We start from the raw sequence: 6,990 nt of genomic DNA on the forward strand, positions 1-6,990 counted from the left end.
ATTCCTTTATATGGTCACGCTATGTCATGGTGATTAGTAAATATTAGCGATGAGCGAATCTGTTCCATTTTGCTTCAAGGAAAATTAGTGAAGCATTTTCAAAATGGCAAAAAATTTGAACATGGCATTGAAGTCCAAATTTTGTAAGTGCAACAATTTTTTTCTCACTACAAATGCATTAAAGTCAATGGGTGTTTTCATTGTAGCGACTTTTTGTCTCAGCAACTTTTTGTCCAAGTGCAATAAAGTGAATGTGCGATTTTTCTCATGTCAACTTTTCATTTTTGTTTTTGCACCGATTAGTTAAAGAAATAATATCCTCTAAATTTTTGTTGTCAAATGAACAGTCATACGACTCGAGGTGGACCCCCGAACAATGTGAAAATCATGATGGAATGAAAGATCTTTATAAGAGACAAATTATGCATAAGCCTTACCTTCAGTAGTTGTTGAAGCTAGAATAATAAATAAAGTATAGATACAAATGAAGTATCGTTGAAATAAATTGTTTTCATGAAAGTAAATATAGTTAGGCATTAAACCTTATAATTAAGGTTACAAAAATACATTGTTATACAGATTCAAGTCTACTCAGCCGCAATTATGCTGAAATGTAGGGAAATATATGGTGAACTGAAGTTCATTAGCAGTAAATGCAAGGAAAGGCAGTAAATGCAAGGAAAGGCAAAAGAATGAATCCTAGTTGTACACTTATTAGACTTGTATTTCAGGCCTGTGTTGGCTGGATCTCTGGATAACCAATTATAGAAAGTGTTGTGTCTTTTTAAACTTATAAATAAAGAAAATATAATTTGATCCCGCTATAGATCCCTTGTTAAGCCTCATCTAAAGCACACAGTAGACACGTTTTGGACACCAAAAAGTTTAAAAACACAGTACCGTCCATAAAAGTTTTTTTTCATATTACATACTTTGGGGGTAACAAGAAGGCACATAGTTCTATGAAGTCCTTAGTCTCATTCCTTTATATGGTCACGCTATGTCATGGTGATTAGTAAATATTAGTGTTGAGCGATTCTGTTCCATTTTGCTTTGAGATAAATTAGTGAAGCATTTTCAAAATGGCAGAAAATTTGAACATGGCATTGAAGTCCAAATTTCTTATGTGCAACAATTTTTTTCTAACTACAAATGCATTCAAGTCAAAGGGTGTTTTCCTTGTAGCAACTTTTTGTCCTAGTGCAATAAAGTGAATGGGTGATTTTTCTCATGTCAACTTTTCATTTTTGTTTTTGCACCGATTAGTTCAAGAAATAATATCCTCTAAATTTTTGTTGTCAAATGAACAGTCATACGACTCGAGGTGGACCCCGAAACAATGTGAAAACCATGATGGAATGAAAGATCTTTATAAGAGACAAATTATGCATAACCCTTACCTTCAGTAGTTGTTGCTGCTGTAGCTAGAATAATAAATAAAGTATAGATACAAATGAAGTATCGTTGAAATAAATCGTTTTCATGAAAGTAAATTTAGTTAGGCATTAAACCTTATAATTAAGGTTACAAAAATACATTGTTATACAGATTCAAGTCTACTCAGCCGCAATGATGCTGCAATCTAGGAAAATATATGGTGAACTGAAGTTCATTAGCAGTAAATGCAAGGAAAGGCAAAAGAATGAATCCTAGTTGTACACTTATTAGACTTGTATTTCAGGCCTGTGTTGGCTGGATCTCTGGAAAACCAACTCTAGAAAGTGTTGTGTTTTTTTAAACTTATAAATAAAGAAAATATAATTTGATCCCGCTATAGATCCCTTGCTAAGCCTCATCTAAAGCACACAGTAGACATGTTTTGGACACCAAAAATTTTAAAAACACAGTACCGTCCATAAAAATTTTCTTTTTCATATTACATTCTTTGGGGGTAACAAGAAGGCACATAGTTCTATGAAGTCCTTAGACTCATTCCTTTATATGGTCACGCTATGTCATGGTGATTAGTAAATATTGGCGTTGATCGAATCTGTTCCATTTTGCTTTGAGGAAAATTAGTGAAGCATTTTCAAAATGGAAAAAAATTTGAACATGGCATTGAAGTCCAAATTTTTTATGTACAACAATTTTTTTCTCACTACAAATGCATTAAAATCAATGGGTGTTTTCCTTGTAGCAACTTTTTGTCTCACCAACTTTTTGTCCAAGTGCAATAAAGTGAATGGGCGATTTTTCTCATGTCAACTTTTCATTTTTGTTTTTGCACCGCTTAGTTCAAGAAACAATATCCTCTAAATTTTTGTTGTCAAATGAACAGTCATACGACTCGAGGTGGACCCCCGAACAATGTGAAAACCATGATGGAATGAAAGATCTTTATAAGAGACAAATTATGCATAACCCTTACCTTCAGTAGTTGTTGTTGCAGCTAGAATAATAAATAAAGTATAGATAAAAATGGAGTATTGTTGAAATAAATCGTTTTCATGAAACTAAATATAGTTAGGCATTAAACCTTATAATTAAGGTTACAAAAATACATTGTTATACAGATTCAAGTCTACTCAGCCGCAATGATGCTGCAATGTAGGGAAATATATGGTGAACTGAAGTTCATTAGCAGTAAATTCAAGGAAAGGCAAAAGAATGAATCCTAGTTGTATACTTATTAGACTTGTATTTCAGGCCTGTGTTGGCTGGATCTCTGGATAACCAACTATAGAAAGTGTTGTGTCTTTTTAAACTTATAAATAAAGAAAATATATTTTGATCCCGCTATAGATCCCTTGTTAAGCCTCATCTAAAGCACACAGTAGACACGTTTTGGACACCAAAAAGTTTAAAAACACAGTACCGTCCGTAAAAGTTTTTTTCATATTACATACTTTGGGGGTAACAAGAAGGCACATAGTTCTATGAAGTCCTTAGACTCATTCCTTTATATGGTCACGCTATGTCATGGTGATTAGTAAATATTAGCGATGAGCGAATCTGTTCCATTTTGCTTCAAGGAAAATTAGTGAAGCATTTTCAAAATGGCAAAAAATTTGAACATGGCATTGAAGTCCAAATTTTGTAAGTGCAACAATTTTTTTCTCACTACAAATGCATTAAAGTCAATGGGTGTTTTCATTGTAGCGACTTTTTGTCTCAGCAACTTTTTGTCCAAGTGCAATAAAGTGAATGTGCGATTTTTCTCATGTCAACTTTTCATTTTTGTTTTTGCACCGATTAGTTAAAGAAATAATATCCTCTAAATTTTTGTTGTCAAATGAACAGTCATACGACTCGAGGTGGACCCCCGAACAATGTGAAAATCATGATGGAATGAAAGATCTTTATAAGAGACAAATTATGCATAAGCCTTACCTTCAGTAGTTGTTGAAGCTAGAATAATAAATAAAGTATAGATACAAATGAAGTATCGTTGAAATAAATTGTTTTCATGAAAGTAAATATAGTTAGGCATTAAAGGAGAAGGAAAGATTAAAACTAAGTAAGCCTTATCAGAAAGGTCCATCTAAATATACCAGTAAATCCCCAAAGTAATGTTGCTCTGAGTCCCCTGTCAAAAGAAACACTGCTTTTCTTTCCTTCTATTGTGTATACATGGGCTTCTGTATCAGACTTCCTGTTTCCAGCTTAAACCTCATTGCCCTGGGCAAGAGCATGCTCAGTTTGCTCCTCTTCCCCCCCCCTCCCTTCTCTACTGTAATCTGAGCCTAGAGCAGGGAGAGACTCAGGGAGGAAGTGATGTCACACCATGTTAATACTGCAGCTCCTATCCTAAACAAACAGAGAGTTTCTAGAGCTTTTTACTCAGGTATGGTAAAACATTCTACATAATAAATATAGCATTCTAGCTTGCACTATTGCAGCTAATCTATTGGCAATAAAATGCCTCCGTAGCTTTCCTTCTCCTTTAAACCTTATAATTAAGGTTACAAAAATACATTGTTATACAGATTCAAGTCTACTCAGCCGCAATTATGCTGAAATGTAGGGAAATATATGGTGAACTGAAGTTCATTAGCAGTAAATGCAAGGAAAGGCAGTAAATGCAAGGAAAGGCAAAAGAATGAATCCTAGTTGTACACTTATTAGACTTGTATTTCAGGCCTGTGTTGGCTGGATCTCTGGATAACCAATTATAGAAAGTGTTGTGTCTTTTTAAACTTATAAATAAAGAAAATATAATTTGATCCCGCTATAGATCCCTTGTTAAGCCTCATCTAAAGCACACAGTAGACACGTTTTGGACACCAAAAAGTTTAAAAACACAGTACCGTCCATAAAAGTTTTTTTTCATATTACATACTTTGGGGGTAACAAGAAGGCACATAGTTCTATGAAGTCCTTAGTCTCATTCCTTTATATGGTCACGCTATGTCATGGTGATTAGTAAATATTAGTGTTGAGCGATTCTGTTCCATTTTGCTTTGAGATAAATTAGTGAAGCATTTTCAAAATGGCAGAAAATTTGAACATGGCATTGAAGTCCAAATTTCTTATGTGCAACAATTTTTTTCTAACTACAAATGCATTCAAGTCAAAGGGTGTTTTCCTTGTAGCAACTTTTTGTCCTAGTGCAATAAAGTGAATGGGTGATTTTTCTCATGTCAACTTTTCATTTTTGTTTTTGCACCGATTAGTTCAAGAAATAATATCCTCTAAATTTTTGTTGTCAAATGAACAGTCATACGACTCGAGGTAGACCCCGAACAATGTAAAAACCATGATGGAATGAAAGATCTTTATAAGAGACAAATTATGCATAACCCTTACCTTCAGTAGTTGTTGTAGCTAGAATAATAAATAAAGTATAGATACAAATGAAGTATCGTTGAAATAAATCGTTTTCATGAAAGTAAATATAGTTAGGCATTAAACCTTATAATTAAGGTTACAAAAACACATTGTTATACAGATTCAAGTCTACTCAGCCGCAATGATGCTGCAATGTAGGGAAATATATGGTGAACTGAAATTCATTAGCAGTAAATGCAAGGAAAGGCAAAAGAATGAATCCTAGTTGTACACTTATTAGACTTGTATTTCAGGCCTGTGTTGGCTGGAACTCTGGAAAACCAACTATAGAAAGTGTTGTGTCTTTTTAAACTTAAAAATAAAGAAAATATAATTTGATCCCACTATGGATCCCTTGTTAAGCCTCATCTAAAGCACACAGTAGACATGTTTTGGACACCAAAAAGTTTAAAAACACAGTACCGTCCATAATTTTTTTTTTCATATTACATGCTTTGGGGGTAACAAGAAGGCACATAGTTCTATGAAGTCTTAGTCTCATTCCTTTATATGGTCACGTTATGTCATGGTGATTAGTAAATATTGGCGTTGATCGAATCTTTTCCATTTTGCTTCGAGGAAAATTAGTGAAGCATTTTCAAAATGGAAAAAAATTTGAACATGGCATTGAAGTCCAAATTTTTTATGAACAACAATTTTTTTCTCACTACAAATGCATTAAAATCAATGGGTGTTTTCCTTGTAGCAACTTTTTGTCCAAGTGCAATAAAGTGAATGGGCGATTTTTCTCATGTCATCTTTTCATTTTTGTTTTTGCACCGATTAGTTCAAGAAATAATATCCTCAAAATTTTTGTTGTCAAATGAACAGTCATACGACTCGAGGTGGACCCCGAAACAATGTGAAAACCATGATGGAATGAAAGATCTTTATAAGAGACAAATTATGCATAACCCTTACCTTCAGTAGTTGTTGCTGCTGTAGCTAGAATAATAAATAAAGTATAGATACAAATGAAGTATCGTTGAAATAAATCGTTTTCATGAAAGTAAATTTAGTTAGGCATTAAACCTTATAATTAAGGTTACAAAAATACATTGTTATACAGATTAAAGTCTACTCAGCCGCAATGATGCTGCAATCTAAGAAAATATATGGTGAACTGAAGTTCATTAGCAGTAAATGCAAGGAAAGGCAAAAGAATGAATCCTAGTTGTACACTTATTAGACTTGTATTTCAGGCCTGTGTTGGCTGGATCTCTGGAAAACCAACCCTAGAAAGTGTTGTGTTTTTTTAAACATATAAATAAAGAAAATATAATTTGATCCCGCTATAGATCCCTTGCTAAGCCTCATCTAAAGCACACAGTAGACATGTTTTGGACACCAAAAATTTTAAAAACACAGTACCGTCCATAAAAATTTCTTTTTCATATTACATTCTTTGGGGGTAACAAGAAGGCACATAGTTCTATGAAGTCCTTAGACTCATTCCTTTATATGGTCACGCTATGTCATGGTGATTAGTAAATATTGGCGTTGATCGAATCTGTTCCATTTTGCTTTGAGGAAAATTAGTGAAGCATTTTCAAAATGGAAAAAAATTTGAACATGGCATTGAAGTCCAAATTTTTATGTACAACAATTTTTTTCTCACTACAAATGCATTAAAATCAATGGGTGTTTTCCTTGTAGCAACTTTTTGTCTCACCAACTTTTTGTCCAAGTGCAATAAAGTGAATGGGCGATTTTTCTCATGTCAACTTTTCATTTTTGTTTTTGCACCGCTTAGTTCAAGAAACAATATCCTCTAAATTTTTGTTGTCAAATGAACAGTCATACGACTCGAGGTGGACCCCCCGAACAATGTGAAAACCATGATGGAATGAAAGATCTTTATAAGAGACAAATTATGCATAACCCTTACCTTCAGTAGTTGTTGTTGCAGCTAGAATAATAAATAAAGTATAGATAAAAATGGAGTATTGTTGAAATAAATCGTTTTCATGAAACTAAATATAGTTAGGCATTAAACCTTATAATTAAGGTTACAAAAATACATTGTTATACAGATTCAAGTCTACTCAGCCGCAATGATGCTGCAATGTAGGGAAATATATGGTGAACTGAAGTTCATTAGCAGTAAATTCAAGGAAAGGCAAAAGAATGAATCCTAGTTGTATACTTATTAGACTTGTATTTCAGGCCTGTGTTGGCTGGATCTCTGGATAACCAACTATAGAAAGTGTTGTGTCTTTTTAA

Source organism: Xenopus laevis, chromosome 2S (assembly GCF_017654675.1).
Source record: "Xenopus laevis strain J_2021 chromosome 2S, Xenopus_laevis_v10.1, whole genome shotgun sequence".
In the NCBI taxonomy this organism is placed as follows: Eukaryota; Metazoa; Chordata; class Amphibia; order Anura; family Pipidae; genus Xenopus; species Xenopus laevis.